This window comes from Miniopterus natalensis, chromosome 12 (assembly GCF_054644295.1).
Source record: "Miniopterus natalensis isolate mMinNat1 chromosome 12, mMinNat1.hap1, whole genome shotgun sequence".
Classification (NCBI taxonomy): Eukaryota; Metazoa; Chordata; class Mammalia; order Chiroptera; family Miniopteridae; genus Miniopterus; species Miniopterus natalensis.
The window spans coordinates 53,166,023-53,187,197 of NC_142092.1; the positions used below are offsets into that span (position 1 = coordinate 53,166,023).

The following is a 21,175-nucleotide window of genomic DNA, read 5'->3' on the forward strand; positions in this document are numbered from 1 at the left end:
TGTTTTCACATTCTTTGCCTTTATTTACAGGTGTTTTTGGTCTTTAAAAAATCTATATGCAGAATGCTCCATATGCAAGAAATTAATCCTTTGTATTAAAATCTGTAGATGTTTTCCAATTTTGTCAAATATCTTTTTGACTTAGATTATTTTAAAATTAAGATTGTTTTATGTTATGATGTCAAATTTCTCAATATTTCCTTTAATATCTTCAGAGATTTTGAATTGTAGTTAGAAAGCGCTAGTCATCCAAAAGTTAGTAAAAAATTATCTTTTCTCTAGTAACACTATTTCTTTTATATATTTAAGTATTTTAGTCTTTGATTTATTTGAAATGCACTGTCTAAATTGGCATGCAGTATTTATTAAATGAGTATCTTTTTCCCCAATGATTTGAAATATCACCCCTAAGATATACAAAATATCCATATAAGACTTCAAATGTTGACATCCTTGTGACAACTTTTTTTAAACAGCAGCATGATATACATTTAAATTTATTATTTTTGTTCATTTGAACTAGATTTTTTTAATTCAAATTTTGCATGGTGCTCTTTAAATTCAAGTCTTTGCATAGACCTTTTATCCCTTGGAATTTCCTTGTCAATGGAGTCTTTTCCTCTATGCTATCTTCTGAGAGGCTGTTACTGAAATATGTGCCACCAACTGTTTTCATATATTAATTTTGTACTGTTACTTCTATAAACTGCTATATATTCACACATTTTTTTAGTTTATTTTGCTTGATTTTTCTTAGTATAAAATTAGATCATATGAGAGAAATAAAGTTTTATCCACTTTTTACAGTTTATATGCCTCCAGTTTTTTATCTTCTCTAATTGCACTGTATACCACCCTCAGTACAATGGTAAGTAACAGACATGTTAATGGATATTTCTTCATTTCCTTAAAATGCTACAGAGCGAATAAGCATAATTTATGTTAATAAGACAAATCCCTATGTTATTATTTATTTTATCATTGTTAACTTCACATCTGTTGAACAGATATATTTTATTAAATACTCCTATAGAGGATTGTTATAAGCTTTTGTTAGATACATTAACATGATGAATTATATTATCCATAATCATGATGCATTATTTTAATATTCTGCTGGATTTTAGTTACTAAAATTAATACTTAATATTAATAATTGAGGTTGGTCTTTAATTTGTTTGTAAGATTAGGAATTCAACCAACCCAACCAACCGAGCCACACCAGCCAGGGCAAACTTCTACATTTTAACCAGACTGATTATTCCACCCTCCTATTCAGTGTTGTGATGTCTTTCTAAAGCCCAGGTAGTTTTTGCTATGTTCCTGGAAAGCACAGACTATCAAAAGATTTAGCCAGGACAAATACAAGCTTTAATTATTTGTTTCTTTGGAAAGCTCTCTTACCCCTTTTAGAAGACAAATGGAGTTTCTTTTATCAAGGGTCTTGGCTGCAATGCACTCTGTATTGCATCTGTCTGATAGAGTTAGGCTTAACATCCCCTCCGTATGATACAATCCTTCAAGCACATCCCATTTCTGCATATACGGCCTTGGTTTAGTCTTTCAATTAATCATTCTTCCTTTCTTGTGTTCCCTTTTTTCTGGGAAAGATTTCAATATGTCACAACAGAACATTATCTCCCATTACATTTGCAGCATGAAAAAAGGAAAACAAATACTGACCGTATAGAAGTAGGAACAAAGACATACCAAGCACTCAGTCCCTTCCCTGCCTGCAGTCTGTAAATGGCACAAGTTTTGTTCTCTGGAATTTGTAACTAAAGGACAGAACAGGTGGCAAAGGCTTATTTAAAATAAGAGGAGAAACTATTCAGTTAAAAGAATTGCACTGCTAAGATGCAATTTATTCGGGGGGGGGGGCAGGCATGGGTTCAAAGAAGCTTGGTCTTATCTAGAGTGAGATAATATACTACAAATTGATATAATTCATATAAGTGAACTGCTATTAAGAAAGCCACATTGATAGCCTGCATTCACCTTATATCACCCTAAAATGTTAAGCAAAGCATTTTAAACTCAACTATTGTCTTTGGTTTTTAAGAAACAATCCATTTAAGAACCTGCCAACTGGACATTAATTATTGAATTTATGTTTGAAAGAAAAAAACAATCTGATTTCATTTGACATCTGCAAGGATAAGATATTGAACTTGCTATTCCTCAGTGGGAAAAGAAGAAAAAAATCCCTGACAGGAAGTGAAGTGTTTTGGGAAACAGATTAAGTTTCTTAGGCCATTATGTACTGTATGGCTGTTTCTTAATTTTCTGTGGCACATGCATTCCTCTGACATTCCTACTCTGAAAATTGGATTAAACTGATGAAACACACCTCTGCTATTAAACAGCTCTACAATTGATAGAAATAAAGAAATTGAGATTCCAAAGTATTTCTGTTGTTGGATATCTCTAGGCCAGGGCTCACAAACTCAAACAGCTATTAGAGTAAAGGTGGGTATGAACAAAAGATACATATTTCATACTAAATACTTTGTTGTCGAAGTAAATAAGAATAATGTTTATTTCCACAAGGAAATAGTCTCCCCTATATTTTGGAAATGTTAGCTCTTCTAGATTTATTTTTTCATCTGCATACCTTTGTTAGAGACAGAGAAACAGAGAAATAGTTACTTACTCTAAGAAAAACAACTTTGGTGACATAGTTCACATTCAGCTTCTCTATCACTGAGACAATAAATTGATAGGTACTCTGTTGAACTGAGCAACTGCAACTCAGCTCCAGCTGGGTGCTGGCCCGACATTTCCAAACCTTCTGGTCACTTTCCCCCCAAATGAAGGAAATCATCTTTACTGGGAAGGTCTTGATTTTTTTTAATGTTGGCCTAATTTAATTTTTTTAAAAAAATAAAAACTACATAAAAGAAAGCAACCCAGGCTAACCACTATTCATCTTCAGACTGGACTGGGCAATAGGCAAAGGGTTCCCAGATATTACGGTATTTATTTAAGTGAATCTTTAAAATTACACTACCTGAAAAAACTAGCAAATAGGAGTTTGATTCTATGGAAATAAAAAACTAGAAAATGCAGAACTGAATTCAGTTCAGTCAGACTATATACAAGTATCCAAACTATGAACAGACTTTGTGTTAAGCACTTTCCAGGTGTTACCCACGCTCCCTTGTATATTTATAATGGACAAACAAAATAAAAATGATTAGTATACCAAGTCTTCCTTATTTTTCTCTATGGCTCCGGATCAACTTGCCTTAGCTGTCTTTAGAGTTTTTCTAGTGTGGTGTGATATGATTAGGAAGAATTATTACATCAAATTATTTCACATAAATTATTTCAAACTATTTGCATTAAATATTTATATGTTTATTATGCAGGTTTTGAGAGTTTTTCTTAAATGCAGTTTTCAGCTATTAGAGAATTGACTGACTACTGGGTAATAACTACTCAGGTGTCTATAGATACAGTATTACCTTTCTGTATCATCTATAAAATGGACATAATATTAGTACTAATCTCATTGGGTTGTATTAAGTTATATAATATATAAAGCCTTTAGATCATGGTATGACATAGAAAGCATTCAAACAACCTTAGTTATCAATATAAATTTTAAATATTGCTAATTAATAACTATGTTCTGGTAGATAAGATATGAATAAGAATTTCCAGTACATAGGACCTAATTGTTCTCGCTAACTCCCATTAAAGAAACCCACAGAAGTATGCGTTGACTCTCTAAAAGCCTAAACTCAACAACTAAAATGACATTTACAAAGAGCAAGTAATAGATTATATTTAAGCAATGTTCTAGTATAAAAACCAATCTGAAAGCTGTAAGGATGAAACCAAAAGCAATTAAATGCTCATCATTAAACAAAAAACAACAAAATTAGGAATAGTAATATCTGAGTCACAGGTGTAAACCAAGGAGGTCATGAATTGGTCCTTGGAATTGAGACAGAAAAGAATAAAACAGGAAGAAATGCTATCAGGCTAAATAATTTAAAGCACTAGCATCCTAATGGCATGAATTACTTCTAAAAGAGTTACTTTCATTGTCAATGCAGTTGTCCATGCAGGAATAATGACTAATAGGGAAGTTATTAATATCTTTTAGGTAGGAAGTTAAGTTACTAATCCAAAAAAAAAAAAATTGAGGAAATTACATAATTTGTCAAAGTGACAAGGCTACAAAAATGTAAGAGTAAGAAATCAAATGTGGACCTCTCACACTCAAGGAATCATGTTCTTTTACTGCTGCCTTTCCATGTAGGGACTAAGAGGTTTTTCACTTAATCAGCAAGAAGCAATTGTTTGAACAAACAGATGTGTAGGTTGAGAAGGAGAATTTTCACACAAGCACAGTGTATTAATTTACCAACTGGTAAGGGATATTAGCCACTTGTTCACAGGCACTATCCAGTTGCTGGGATTATTTGTAACATATTTAAGGTCAAATATGGAGCAGGGAATACAACAAATGGTTTTCTATCTCAGTTGTATGCTGGAATCTTAAGGTCCATGGAGAAATATTTTAAACAGCCAAAGCATCTCAAAAGTACATAATCAGTTACATTATTCTTTGACAATAAAGAATGAAATAGCTTTCATTAGCCTGGTTATATTCAGGCTAATAATGACAGCCACTGAAAGAATGCGCAAGTCTATTTCATTCAGTCGTCTACACTGACAGAACAAAGAAATGTGTAAATAAAAATATCTATTACATGGATTAAATATTTTCTTCCATTAGTAACTAAAATGTACTAACAGTTTTGCAAACTCTGCAAATTATATTGAGAATTGTTGAGTCCATTTCACTGTTGTATTTTCTGTTCTTGTCACAGATGAACATTTCAAAGCCTTTCCTAGTGATTCATTATTAATATATATTCTTAAAGCATTTTCCTCTCCAAATAGGTCCTCACAATTCACCCTTAAGTGCCACATGAACAACTCAGTAAGCTATGTGGCTCGAGTCCTTTGAAGTCGATGCTCTAACGGAACTGAATTGTATTACATTGACCGTGCAAAAAGCATGTCCTAACCTCTAAATATTTTCTCCAACAAGACTCTTACAAATGAGTGCATCCTACTAAGAGCCAAAAAATAACTTTTCAAGTGTAACCATTAATCTGCTGGAAGTGTTCACTTCAGACCTACTATAGAACTACTATTTCAACCTATGAGTAGACATTACAGGAGAATGCCCCCATTCTGACTTTTAGCAACTTGATGAATTAACTTTATGGGAGGCATCCTCAGTGATCATCAAACTGAATAAACAAATCATTCTTGAATTAACAAATAAATCAACAAATATTGTGTTATATAGGGTACAACTATGAGATATCTGGTCCTCACCTTTAACAGCCTCACATCAAAGAAAAAAATTCAATGCAATAAATGCCAAAAGATCATATGGTATTTGTCTTTCTCTGACTGGCTTATTTCACTTAGCATAATAATCTCCAGGTTTATCCACGCTGTCACAAAGGGTAAGATTTCCTTCTTTTTATGGCTGCATAGTATTCCTTTGTGTAAATGTACCACAGCATTTTTATCAACTCATACCATATGATCTCACTTATATATGGAAAATAATAAACAAAATAAACTGATGAGCAAAACAGAAACAGAGGCATGGATACATGGAACAGACCGACAGCTGTCAGAGGGGAGGGGGAGGGGGGATTTGATGAAAGAAGATGAGGGATTTGCTAAAGAACATATACTCATAACCCATAGACACAGACAACAGTGTAGTGATGGCCAGAGGGAAGAGGGGGCAGGGGCTGGGTGGAGATGTGCAAAGGGGGATGTGAGGACATCTGCAATAGTATCAATAATAAAAATAAAGTTTAAAAAAGAAATGTTGCTCATTAGTTTTCTTTTTCTATATTGTAGTATTTATTTTTTTCTTGACATGATTGTATAAGTAAAGTTCAATAAAAGGAAGTTTTTACTGGAAAAAAAAAAAAAAGCCAAAAAAAATCTTTCTAGTGAGGCAGGAAAGCTTAAAAATCTTATGGCACACATTTATTTTGGTTGTTCTAAATCCAGTTACCTTTAGGTAAGAATATTTCACTTTTCTTTGTGTTTGTCCCTGTGTTGGCTGGATGCATGATGTCCTGTCCTCAACAACAAAAAGACAAACAATCCAATTAAAATATGTGCAAAGAATTTAAAAAGAGACATTTCCCAAAGACACAGAAACGGCCAACAAACATATGATAAGATACTTAACATCATTAGTCATAGGGAAGACATGCAAATCAAAATCATGAGATACTACTTCACACCTTAAAAAAAACAACAAAAACATAGAAAATAACAAGTCTTGGCAAGGATGTAGATAAACTAGAAGCACTGTAATATTGCTGATGGGAATGTAAAATGTATATTGCTGATAGGAATGTAAAACGTTTCAAAGCTATTGTGGAAACCGATTTGGTAACTCCTCAAAAAGTTAAACATAGATTTACCATAGGACAATATAATCCTACTCCTAAATATGTAACTGTAAGATTTGAAAACAGAACTCAAAGAAATATTTTACATGGATTTTCATAGCACTGCTATTCACAATAGCTAAAGGTGGAAACAATCCAAGTGTCCATCAACAGCTGTACATATAAACTATAGTATATGCATGCAATGGAATATTATTCCTTAAAATTATTTCATACTGGAATATCATTTCATAAAAAGGAATGAGGCACTGATACATACTGTAACGTCTCTATGGATTTAGAGACAAAAAGCAAATTGGTGATTCCAAGGGGTTGGGGGAAAGAAATAATGAGGAGTAAGAACTTATTAGGTATGGGTTTTATTTTGAGGGCAATAAAAATGTTTTAGAACTTGATAGAAATGCTGGTTGTGCAATATTGTTAATGTACTAAAGGTCACTACACTGTTTAGCTAATTATGTTAAACGAGTATGTGATAACAATTATGTTATGTGAATTTCACTCCAAATAAATAAATAAAAGATTACAAAAAGGGTGTACTACATTAAAAATCTTGAACAATTAGTCTTTTATTTGGAAATTTAATCATTAAGTGAGATTATTATATGAAAATGATTAACCCTCTTTCATGAACATGAAAGTGTGATGGAGATGGCTTTTGTTGGTATTAAAATTATTACTATGATTCTTATAAACATATATTTCTTTGTTGCCCCAAGGCACCAAATATATTTTTGTTCACAGAATAGAGAATAAATCTATGAGAGAGTGTTTCCTAAGCTTCTAAATCTATCGATTAGGCTTATAAAGCTTTGCACTATCAGACATGAATACAGCTTCTAGCTCCATCATTATTCTACCATAGCCTTCCACACCATTCTGCCACACTGCTCCCTTTTTATTATAAACAGCACACTTGTAGCCCCAAACAGTTCCTAGAAAATTCTAAGATGCCATAATGAAAGTTAGTAGTCCTCTCCTGAAAACTCTACTGCTACAATCCACTCAAAAAGGCAATTTCTCACTAATTTCTCCCTGCATATTTCAAGTTTTGAAACTAGAGATAAAATGCATAAGACACCAGAGTTTATTTTAGTCCATTAATCTTCAAAATGTTACTAACAATATTGCTTTTTCTTTGAAAATTATCTAGTCTATACCATAAATTTCACATCTGTGTCATCTATTGATTTAGGAGTTATAGCTACTCCTGCTCATTAATCAGAGAGTTTGCCAAATTACTTGTAGTTCTCCTGTCCAATTCAAATTCTGTAATCATCTTTGGTGACTTAAATGTTTTACATCAAATATTCAAGGAAGTTATTAATCACATAGAAGTTAAACATGCTAACTTTGATTATACAATTCAATACAACTAAGGCTTGAAAATGAAGTTTGTAATTACACCCAAATCTCTACCCCACCACCAATCTCTCTCAATTGCTCACCTACTGCAAATTTCCTTCCCTTCCCTTCCCTTCCCCTCCCTCCCTCCCTCCCTCCCTCCCTCCCTCCCTCCCTCTCTCTTTCTATTTCTTCCTTTCTTTCTTTTTCAATTGCAGTACACTTTCAACATTGTTTTGTATCGGTTTCAGGTATACAACATACTGTTTTAGAAATCATATGCTTTCCAAGTACCCACCTGCCACCATACATAGCCACTGCAATATTATTGATTATATTCCCTGTGCTGTACTTACATCCCTGTTACTATTTTGTAACTGCCAATTTGTATTTCTTAATCCCTTTACCTCTTTCACTTGTCCCCAACACACCTCTCCTTTGGCAACCACCAGTCCACCTTCTGTGTCTATGAGTCCATTTCAATTTTGTTTATTTATTTTGTTCTTTAGATCCCACATGTAAGTGAAATCATATGGTATTTGTCTTTCTCTGACTGACTTATTGCAGTTAGCATAATACCATCTAGGTCAATCCAAGCTGTCACAAATGGTAAGATTTTGTTAATATTTGTGGCCAAGTAATATTCCACTGTATGTATGTACCAAGATTTTTTATCCACTTGTCTATGGATGGGTAATTGGGTTGCTTCCATATCTTGGCTATTGTAAATAAAGCCTCAACAAACATAGGGGTGCATATATTCTTTGGGTGTTTGGGGTTTTTTGGATAAATACCCAGAAGTAAAATTGCTATATCATAAGGTAGTTTCATTTTTAAATTTTTTCAGGACCCTCATACTGTTTTTCACAGGGGCTGCACCCATCTGAATTCCCATCAACAGTGCACAACGGTTCCCTTTTCTCCACATCCTCACCAACACTTGTCATTTATTAATTTATTGATGATAACCATTCTGACAGGTATTCAATGTTACCTCATGGTTTTAATTCGCATTTCTCCAACAATTAGTGACATTGAGCATCTTTTCATATGTCTATTGGCCATCTATATGTGCTCTTTGAAGAAGTGTCTATTCAGGTCCTCAACCCATTTTTAATTGGATTGGGTTTTGTTTGTATTTTTGGTGTTGAGTAGTATGAATTCTTTATAAAATTTTTTATATTAAGCCCTTATTGATGTGTCACTGGTGAATAACTGTTCCCATTTTGTAGGCTGTCTTTTTGTTTTGTTGGTGGATTCCTTTGCTATGCAAAAACTTTTAGTTTGATGTAGTCCCATTTATTTATTTTTTCTTTTGTTTTCCTAGCACTAGGCGATATATCAGAAAAAAGTATGTTAAAAGAAATTTCTGAGATTTTACTACCTATGTTTTCTTCTAGGAGTTTTATGGTTTCAGGTTTTATATTTAAGTCTTTAAACCATTGTGAGTTTGTTCTTATATATAATGTAAGAAGGTGGTCTAGTTTCACTTTTTTGCATGCATCTGTTCAATTTTCCCAACACCATTAATGAACAGGCTATCTTTACTCAATTATACGTTTTTGTCTACTTTGTCAAATATTGACTGTGTAGGTGTGAATTTACTTCTGGGCTCTATTTTGTTCCAATGATCTAAATGTCTGTTTTTGTTTGTTTCTTTGTTGTTTGTTTTCAATATATTTTCAATGATTTTAGAGATAGAAAGGGAAAGGGAGAGAAAGAGAAAAAATCAGTGAGAGAAACATATATTGGCTGCTTCCTGCAAGCCCCCTACTAGGGATCTAGCCGAAAACCCAGGCATGTGCCAGGGCCAGGAATTGAGCCAGTAACCTTTCGGTGCATAGGATGCTGCTCAATAAACTGAGCCACGTTGGCCAGGGCTATATGTCTGTTTTATGCCAGTACCATGCTGTTTTGATCACTATGGCCTTGTAGTATAGTTTGATATCAGGTAGCATGGTATCTCCAACTTTGTTCTTCTTTCTAAAGATTGTTGTGGCTATCTGGGGTCTTTGTGGTTTCATATAAATTTTTATGTTATTGGCTCTAGTTCTGTGAAATGAACCATTGGTACTTTGATAAGAAATCTGTTGACTCTATACATTGCTTTGGTTAGTATCACTATTTTAATGATGTTAACTCTTCCTATCCATGAGCACAGTATATGCTTCCATTTATTTGTATCTTTTTCCACTTCTTTCTTCAGTATCTTATAATATTTTGATTACAGGTATTTTACCTCCTTGGTTAAATTTATTCCTAGGCATTTTTATTTTTTGATACAATTAGAACTGGGATTGTTTTATTAGTTTCTCTTTCAGATAGTTCATTATTGGTGTATAGAAATGCAACCAATTTCCGAATACTAATTTTGTGTCCTGCTACTTTACTGAATTCATTTATCAGTTCTAGTAGTTTCTGTGGAATACTTAGGGTTCACAATATACAGTATCACGCCTTCTGCAAATAATGACAGTTCTACTTCTTCCTTTCTAATTTGGATGCCTTTTATTCTTCTTCTTACCTGATTGCTGTCCCTGGGAGCTCCCTTGTAGGTAACTGTCGTTCTCTTGCTGCTTTAAAGAGTCTCTCTTTATCTTAATCCTTTGCCATTTTAATTATGATGTGTCTTGGTGTAGGCTTTTTTGGATTCATCTTGTTTTGGATTCTGAAATTCCTGGACAAGTATGTCTACTTCCATCCCCAGGTTAGGGAAATTTTCAGTAAGAATTTTTTCTCATGACATACCCATTGCAGTAAATTTAGCAAAATGTATTTGGTTCACCTATTCATCTTTGATTGATTCAAGTATTAAGACAGATATGTGCTTTAATCTGTGTTATCCTATTACCATACGAGCTGACCCCCAGGTTGCACATTCCCTCACAAACTAGCTTAAGGCTTCTATATTAGATTAGCAAGCTCATGGCATTTCTGAAGAAAAAATGGCAATATAAAGATCAAATACATTAGATTTAAAATTCCTTCTGAATTCTGATGAATTCTAAAGTATTCTACAGTTGTTCATAACTCTACAGTACAGCTAAATTAATCTAGGTCATTGTTTCTGAACAAATATAGAATATACTGTCACTGAAGATATCTTCAGAGCTTAGTGAAACTTGAAAATTATGTACTGCAATACTAACATTATACAATTTCAATAAAGTTAACCATTTGTTAACTTATTAATTGTATGCAATAGAAATAAAATATGAGTGAAAGGATATGACTGATTTGAAGCCTTGCTATTTCCCAAGCATTTAGATATGTTCATGTTACAACCCTTTTATGGATCTCAGTTTGAACAATAGTTAACATTTTGGGGATAAAAACTTATACAGGTATGTTGTGAATTACAGTTCAGAACTCCTTTCCAATGTATGTATAAAAGTATCAAATTATAAGATCATACATGCAAATATACCTTAGTATTGCCTAAAATTAAGGACATACATCATCCATTGTGCACCATTGTGCACCAGGAGAGCCAGGCAAGCGCCAGCTCTGCTGATACTGGCTCCTCTTTCTCCTGGCTCCCTGCATGAAGTATGAAAGAGGAAATAATAGAAAAATGAAGATAAGCACTATCACTTGCAACATAGTTAAATAGTTCCTACTGGACACAACCCTCCTGTGTATAACAACTATGAACTCAAGACGGCCTATAAAAATAAAGCAATGGCCTTGGCCAATATGGTTCAGTGGTTACAGTGTAAGCCCTCCCAACAAAGGGTCATGGGTTTGATTCCGACTCAAGGGCACATACCTGGGATGCAGGTTCAATCTCCAACCCCAGTCTAGGCATGCGCAGGAGGCAACCAAGCAATGTGTTTCTTTCTCTCTTTCTCTCTCTTTCTCTCTCCTTCCCTCCCTCCTTTTCTCCCACTTTCTCTAAAAATCAATTAAAAAAAATACCCTCTAGTGAGGGTTAACAAAAATAAAAATAAATAAAAATAAATAAAGCAATGACTACGACGCAAGGGATAGTGATGAAATGCAAAGACGTCCTTGAACTGAGTTAACACCTATTTAAAAAAAACAACGCTACTGTGTGAGTTATGTGTTTTTTTTCCCCCTGCTGGCTTTTAGTTTAAAGTTAGGCCATTTTCAATATGTGAAATAACTAAAACTTATAAAAAATCTGCAGACTTCCAAACCTGAAAAACCAGAAGACATATTTCAAGGCAACTGTACTTCTACAAACAGAAGGGAGACTCCTGAAGAGGAGAAAGTCACAGAGGAGCCCCAAATTCTGAGTATAAATCCTATCAAAAATCTCTAGTGGGCTCCTGAACATATATGCATGGTATAGACTCAAAGTAACTTGCAATGAATGCTAGTATAACTAAACTGAGATTTGAGATTTGAGCTATAATAAAATATTTAAATATAGCCAAATTGCCTATCAAAACAAAACAAAAACCAATCTTAAGAAGAATATAACTAAATGCAAATTATCTATATAATAGCATTTGAAAAATAACTGGGACACAATCAAAATTAGTCATGTATCAGGAACCAGATAAAATATTACTGATTCTTAAAGGAAAAATTATCCACAGATTTTAACCTTGAGACTGTCCAGATGCTGGAGTCATCATACAAGGACTTTAAAGCAGCCAGCGTCTATCTATGCATTCAATGTGATGGAGAAACACTCATAACTTATAAAAATCAGGAAATCACACCAGAAAAAAGTAAATACATAAAACAAAATTGATAATAATTCCATAACAATTCAATATATAAATAAAACATTACTTGGATAAGAAGAATTAAGATGATGGAAGAAAGAATCAGTAATCTTGAAGACAGATCAATATAAATAATGCAGTCTGAAGACGACCAAGAAAAATGTTTGGGGGAAAAATAAATGAATAGAGCTTTAGGAACCTAAAGTATAAACTACATGTAATTTGAGCCCAAGATGGGTTAGCAAAAGAAAAGAGGACAGAAATAAATATCTTTGAAGAAGTAATGGTCAAACACTTCCTAAATGTGTTCAAGGCATCATTTTACACAAACAAGAGGCTTAGGAAAAGCCAAACTGGAATAATATAAACAAAACTAAGTCCTAGCACAGAAAAGTCAAGATACAATGATCACGGGTGTGTATGACCTTATAACCAAGCTTCAAAACACATCATGCAAAAACGATAGTATAAAGAACTAGCTAGTTCTCTAAGCATAGTAAAAGATTTTAACAGTCCCCTTGAAGAACTGATTGAGCAACTAGACATAAAAACAGAGACAACCTAGATCTAATGGTAATTATACAGCATTGCATATGATAATGTCAGAATACACATTCTCTTTGAATTCTCATATATTCACCAAGATGAACCATAAACCAGACCGTAAAAAGTCTGAATCAATTTAACAGAACTGAAGTCCTATGGAATAAATTCTCTGACCACAATGTAATTAGATATCAAAAACCAGACCATATCTAGGAAAACTGTAAATATTTCCAATTAACACACTTTGCAATAAACCATTAAAGAAAAAAACCAAAGGAGAAATTACGGAATAGATTGAACTGAACGATCTTACAAAGTACAGCATCTAAAACTTGGAGGAGAGAACCAAAACAATTATCACAGAGAAATTTTTACTTTTAAGTTTTCCGATTTTTTTTACAAAATTAAGGTCTAAAATTAATGACCCAAGACTCTGTATTAAATAATTTTTTTAAAATAATAGGGCAAAGTGAACTAAAAGTACGTCACAATTAGAAAAATAACAGATAAAAAAAGATCCTTTCGGACAGCATGGAGGGAACTAGAAAGTATTATGCCAAGTGAAATGAGCCAGTCAGAGAAAGACAAGTACCACACGGTCTCTCGTATGTGGAATATAATAAACAAAATAAACTGATGAGCAAAATGGATCCAGAGACATAGAAGCAGGGAACAGACTGAGGGATCTCAGAGGGAAGGCGGGGAGGGGGTGTGGGTGGAGAGAGATTAATCAAAGGACTGACATGTTTACAAGCATGACCCCTGGACACAGACATTGGTCTGGGGGGGCCTGGGGGTGGGATGGATGTGGGGTGTAGGGGATCAGTGGGGGTAAAAAGGGGACATCTGTAATATTTTCAACAATAAAGATAAACTTAAAAAGTAAAATAAAAACAAAAAGTAGCCCGGCCAGGCGTGGCTCAGAGGTTGAGCGTGGCCCTAGGATCCAGGGGATCCTGGTTCGATTCCCGGTCGGGGCGCATGCCTGGGGGGCGGCTCGATCCCCTGTCAGCGGCGGGCAGGAGGCAGCCGATTAGTGACTCTCTCATCGTTGTTGTTTCTCTCTCTCCCTCTCCCTTCCTCTCTCTGAAATCAATAAAGATATATTAAAAAAAAAAGTAGGTAGCCACAAAATAAAAGGCAAACAGAAAATTAACCAAGTGGAAAGCCATTGTTTTCACTCCATCTGAGATGTAGCAACACAGCTGCAAACGACTGTGCCCTCCCTGCCCCCCAAGAGAGCCTTTAAGGGGCTCTACTGTGCACGGCGAGGGGCGGGGGCGGGGGAGGGGGAGCGCGAGGCCCTGCCCGACTCTCCGCCGACGGCGCGGGCTCACCTCAGGAAGTGCCCCGGGCCAGGCGCCCAGACGCCGCGCTGGTGGAAGTCGCTCCCCTTCCGTCTAGAACGCAGTGAAGCCTAGAGGCTCGCGGGCGCTTCGAGGCACAGTCCACACCGCTGGGCACCGCGACAGGCGAGCGCAGGCCATGGCCGAGCCGCCTCTCACACCCGGCCGGGGGCGTCTCCCCAGGGCCCGGGCGCCCTCGGCCTCCCTGTCACCGTCACCGTCCCCGCGGCGGGGCGGGCGGGACAGGCCTGGCGGCTCCAGAAGCCCGAGGGCAGGGCCGCGCCCCGTTCTCTCCCCGCCTCGGGGCCGGGGGCTGCGCAGGGCGGAGGCCGCAGGGCGGAGGGGCCTCTCCGGGGCCTGTGGGCGGCACTGGCCGCAGGGCTGTGGCCGGGCGGGAGCCCAGTCCCGGCGGGAGCCGCAGGCCGAGGCTCCTCAGAGGCGCCTGCGGAGGCCCCGGCGGCCTGCGGACCGGAAGCGGCTCCGGAGCGCTCGCCCCGCGGCTGCGCCTGGGCCCCGGCTGCGGGGTTCCTCCCGCGGGGCTCGCGGGGTCCGCCGGGGGCTCGGCGGGCGGGCTGTTGGTGGCTCTGCTGAACCTGCCGGGAGACTGGTTCTCCTGACCACGGGCTCGGGAATGTTCCGGGAGCCGTTCCCCTCATCCCAGCAGGCCTGGCGCCTGGTCTCGGCCAGGTGGCCGCAGTGACCCGTCCTGGCCGACCGGGGGCTGCGCGGCTGCGGGGGCTGCGGGGGCTGCGGGGGAGCGAGGAGCCAGGTGCCTGCGGGCAGGTGGTGGCGGGTGACCTGTCCTCCCCCGCGCACTCTGCCTGCGCGGCTCTGACCCCCTTGTCCCCCCCTCCCCCCCCCCCCGCCCTGCTTTGGGAATATGATGCCGTACAACCAATCTGGAAATCTGTCTAGCAGTTTCATTACAAGTTAATATTCATCCATCATGAAATCCGGCCATTCCATTTCTAGGTATTTACTGCAAAGAAATAAAAACATGTATCCTCACAAAATGCCCTTCAAGGATACTCATAGTTGCTTTATTCATACTAGTGAAAAACTGAAAACAATACAAATTTTCATCAACTGGTGTATGCTTAAGCCAAATGTGGACTATCCATGCAAAAGAATGCTACTCAGCAATGAAGACGAACATGCCACTGTTCCCAAAAACCAACACGATGCATCTTAAAAGTACCTATGATGGATGATTCTATTCACACATTTTAGAAAAAGAAACCCAATCTACAGTGATAGTAAACAGTGTGAGAAGGATTGCTGAGCGGTACAAAGAAACAATTAGTGATGGAAATACTATTCTGTACCTTTCTTGAAGCAGTGATTTTACAAGTGTATACATACGTCAAAATGCATCAAATTGAGCACTTTAACAGTTTTCTTTCTTCCTCGTTATGGGAGAAACCTATTATACATCAAATATGTCAAGATACTACTAAATTGTTGAAGCAGAGGATCAAGTCAGCAATTTTGAAGGCAAGGTAGCAGAGGCCACTTACTCAGTGCAACATAAAGAAAAAATAATTTTTAAAATGAGGATAGTTTGATGACAATATCAAGCATAACAAAATTCACATCACAGGAGTACTAGAAGAGAACAAGCAAGGGATTGAGAACCTATTTAAAGAAATAATGACTGTAAAGTCCCTAACTTGGTGAAAAAAATAGACATACAATTCCAAGGAGCACAGAGATTCCCCAAGAAGATCAAGCCAAAGAGGCCTCCAGCAAGATACATTACATCATCAGCAGAATGAATGATTAATTGACAAAGAAAATTTAGCTTGTGAGAATAATAATATAAATATTTGGTATTCTCTTCAAGGCCCACACTAAGACACATAATAATTAAAATACCAAAGCCTGAACACAAAGAGAAACTCTTAATGGCAGCAAGAGAGAAACAGTTAGTTACCTACAAGGGGGCTCTCATAAGATTGTCAGCTGATCTCTCAACAGAACTATTGGAAGCCAAAAGGGATTGATACAAAATATTCAAAGTGATAAACAGAAAGGACCTACAACCAAGAATACTCTGCCCAGCAAGGATATCATTAAAAGTTGAAAAAGCAATTTAAAAAATAGGAAAATTTAAAAGAAATAAAGGTAAAAGCTAAAGGATTTCATTACCACAAAATGACTGTTACAAAAAATGTTAAAGTGACTTCTTTTAGAAGATGAGAGAAAAAAAAACAAGGAACATAAATGTGAAGAATAAAAGATCAATAAATATGTACCTATCAATAATCACTTTAAATGTAAATAGCTTAAATCTTCCCATTAAAAGACATAGGGGAGCTAAACAGATAAGAAAACAAGACTCATATATATGCTCTCCACAAGAGACCCACCACAGAAGGAATGTTATACACATACAAAGTAAAGAGATGGAAAAGACAGGAAAAAAAGTGGGGTAGCAATACCTACATCAGACAAAATAAATTTTAAAACAAAGGCTATAGTAAGAGATAAAAATGACACTACATAATGATAAAAGGATCAATCCAACAAGAGGCTATAATTCTTGTAAATGTTTATGCGACCAACATTGCAGAAACTAAATATATAAAGCAAATACTGAGGGACATAAAGGCAGAGATCAACAGTAATACAGTCATAGTAGGGGATTTTAACACCCTATGGAAATCAATGGCTAAATATTCCAGACAGAAAATCAATAAGAAAACAGCAGCCTTAAATGATACTCTAGACCAGATGAATTATTTGGTATTTCCAGATTATTTCACCCCCCAAGGCAGTAGAATATATATTCTTTCCAAGTGCACATGGAACATTTTCTAGGATAGACCACATGTTAGGACACAAAACAAGTCTCAATAAATTTAAGAAGATTGAAATGATATATACCATCTTCTCTAACCACAATGGTATAAAAGTAGATCTCAGTTAAGAAGAAAAGTGAAAACACACAATGACATGAGGTTAAATAACATGTTACTAAATAATGAATGGGCTAGCAATGAAATCAAGGAAGAATTCAAAATACACCCTGATACAAACGAGAATGAGAACACAACAGCCCAAAATCTATGGGATACAGTGAAAGCAGTCCAAAGAGGGAAATTCATAGCAATACAGGCATAAATTAAGAAACAAGAAATCTCTAATAAACAATCTAACTTTACACCTAAAAGAACTAGAAAAAGAACAAGCAAAGCACAAAGTGAGTAAAAGGGAGGAAATAATAAAGATCAGAGCCGAAATAAACGAAATAGTGTCTAAAAAATACAAAAGATCAATGAAACCAAGAGCTTGTTCTTTGAAAAGATAAACAAAATTGATAAACTTTTGATTAGACTCATCAAGAAAAAAAAGAGAGAGTATCCAAATAAATAAAATCAGAAATAAAAGTGGAATAGTAACAACTGACACCACAGAAATACAAAGGATTGTAAGAAAATATTATGAACAGCTATATACTAAAAAGTTGGATAATCTGAAAGAAATGGATAAATTTCTAGAAACATGCAGTCTCCCAAAACTGAATTATGAAGAAACAGAAAACCTGAACAGACCAATTAATTAAATTGAAGCAGTTATCAAAAAAATCCCAACAAACAAAAGTCCTAGATCAGATGCCTTCACGGGTGAATGTTGCCAAACATTCAAAGAACTAACACCGCCCCTTCTCTAACTATTCCAAAAAAATTCAAGAGGACTATAAGCTCATTTTCTGAGACCTGCATGATCCTAATTCCAAAACTAGATAAAGACACTATGAAGAAAGAAAATTATAGGCCAACATCCCTGACAAACATAGATGCAAAAATCCTCAAGAAAATATCAGCAAACCAAATTCAACAATACATTAAAAAGATCATAGACCATGATGAAGTGGAAGTTATCCCTGGAATGCAAGGTTGATACAATATCCACAAATCAACTAATGCAATACACTACATTGGAAAGAAAGGATAAAAATCACATAATTAATAGATGCAGTAAAAGCATTTAACAAGTATAGCACCCATTTATGATAAAAACTCTCAGCAAAGTGGGAATAGAGGGAACATACCTCAACATAATAAAGGCCATAAATGACAAACCCACAGCAAACATCATACTCAACCAGGAAAAAACTCAAAGCATTTCCCTTAAGATCAGGGAAAACACAGGGATGTCAGCTTTCCTCAGGGTTATCCAACGGAGTACTGGAAGCCGTATCCACATCAATCAGACAAGGAGACAGTAAATAGAGAAATGATACAATCTGAGCTATTTTTAAAGTCTATTCTAGGTGATGTAAGGCAATTATAAGGGGACAGGTAGGCTGTACCAAGAATAGAAGCAGGGAGAACCAATAAAAAGGTTATTGTAGCCATCTAGTCAGCAATGGAAGAGAGTTAAGATGGAAGCAGTGGAAATGGAGGAGTGGACAGATTTCATTGTCTTTTTTAGGTAGTCTGAATAAGAATTTCTGATAGGTTACATAGGAGGGTGGGTAACAGGAAGGAAGAATACAGACTACATCCTAAGTCATCTGTTTCACAATTAGATGGATGGGCATGTCATTTACTGAAAAAGAAAGATTATGTGTAAATCACCTGGTTTCAATATTAATCTGGACATACTTAACATTACTCAAATGGAGACACTAGGAAGACCTGCATTATCACAATAGAATGTTAAAATTTGAAATTTTGAAAGAAATACAAATATTCAGCAGATATAAAATGCTGAAGCAACTTTTGAGGCAAACTTTCCTAGGGGCTGCGAGAAAAAAAAGGTACCTGAGAATTATTTAGCTCATTTACTTTCATGAGGTTTTACATTGTTGTGGCTGGAAACAGAGGACATTGTTGAAAGAGATCTATCTATTTGGAGAAAGTTGCTGTTGTAGAGTAAGCCCCACCCTTCCTCAAAGGAGATTTAATGAAATGTAGAGTTTAATGTATTGCCCTGCCGTTAGGAAAAACACACCGAACAGGTATTTTAAGCTTTCTTAGGAAATCTATAGGATGAGAAATGGGCTTACGATCTGCTTTGGTGGCAGAACAGAGAAGTGGCTGCTGCTTTGGTTTCCAGCTCCACACTCAGAGACGTCTCAGGAAGAGAACACTTGAGTGGATATTGTGGGTCAGCTATGGGTCATGCAGGAGACAGAGCTACCTATTTGTGCAGAACTACCTAAAGAGTGATATGAAAATTACCAGACAAAAGATTCCTACTGCGAGTATGGCCATGAGAAAGGCATAAGCAACTGCAGGATTAGACCTAACTGGCCAACATCAAGAACTCGGGGGGGGGGGGGGGGGGGGGGGGTGTGTGTGTGTGTGTGTGTGTGTGTGTGTGTGTGTGTGTGTGTGTGTGTGTGTGTGTGTGTGTGTGTGTGTGTGTGTGTGTGTGTGTGTGTGTGTGTGTGTGTGTGTGTGTGTGTTTCTCCAAATTACCAATAAAATTGCCCACTTAGGAAACAGTAAGATTTAAACAATTTCTAAATCCAGGAATGGTAACAACATTGTTCAACAATATTAATAAAGAAATTTCCTGCTCATCCTTACCAGTACTTCCTCCCCATTTTCCCATAAATAATAAGAAAGGATAAAAGCATAATATATACTTACTAACATATAATTATATTCTTAACTAGTGAGGGTACTATTTATACACTTATTAATTGACAGGATATACCATCAAATAGTAAGTAATCTAGCCTGCAGCAGGACTTTGCTGGGAGGGAGGAAAAGTTCAGAGATTTTCTTATTATATAGATAAAAACATTTTTTATTTGCTAAATTAAGCTCATGTTGACAATTTACAATAATCGTAGGATTTTCTGTTTCCCAAGAATAACTAGAAAAATCACATGGCCTTGCCAGCTTTCATCCTGCTGGAAAACAGTTTGGAAGCCAAGAAGATGTTTTTGGTATTTCAGGGCATAAAAGTGAATGAGGTAACTCAGGGGGACTGAGCCTCTAAGTGGCAAATGCATGCTGTGCTCACCTCTGTGGTTCTGAGGAGCCACACGCTGCATCTCAGTCAAGGTTAAAATAGGCAAGGATGATGTCACTTAGAGATGTATTTGTGAACTGCAGAAATATCAGCTATCCCCAGGGATTTCTAGACCTGCAATATTTTTCTTTAAATTTTGTTTAATTCCCATTTAGAGGAAATAATTATTTCAACAGAAATGGAAGAATTATTTAGCAATAATCAAAGATCATTTTAAAAAATATTAAATCAATCTTATTTAAAATTCAGTCTAATCTTAGCAAATAAGTTTGGTATTGTAAGGAAGGAGAAAACCAGAAGCAGAAGCTATAGGAAATAGTGGGGGAAAGAATTAATCCTGGATTCTCGCAGATGTAGCGTCAAATCCAGGCTCCAGTAATTTTAACGTGTGGAACTTGCCGCCTGGACTGGATACTCCCACCGACAGCAAGCCACCTACTAAGGACAGACCCCAGGTCCTGGCTGCCCCCGTCCTCCAGCCACACAGCAGGGACAGCAGCAGGCACAATGAATCAAATGAATATGAACTTTTTATCTGTGCCAATTCTTTTATGATTACTTGTTTTGTTTGGGAGATTTTTGGTTTTCTGTTTGGTTTTTGCTTTCTCTTGGGTTTGTTAGGTGAGAGAGTGATGACTGCGGGGGGGGGGGGGGTGCGGAGAAGCCCTCCCTGTCAATGGCTGGGGGTCAGTGCTGCCTCTGGCTCATTCTGTGTCTCACATGCTTTTTTCCTTTCAAAATTGGGGTCCTTCATGTTGAGGCAGCCATAGAAGATAGCAAG

At 36.7% G+C, this 21,175-nt stretch overlaps 1 long non-coding RNA gene across 1 annotated transcript in view; it reads right to left on the minus strand.

The window, feature by feature from the left end:
- The window catches only part of LOC107546568 (uncharacterized), a 453,940-nt gene extending 452,193 nt beyond the window's left edge, over window positions 1–1,747 (minus strand). The window contains exon 1 of the long non-coding RNA XR_015715445.1: window positions 1,684–1,747. This is a non-coding gene — a long non-coding RNA (uncharacterized LOC107546568). The remainder of the gene's footprint in view (window positions 1–1,683) is intronic.
- Window positions 1,748–21,175: the final 19,428 nt, after the last annotated feature.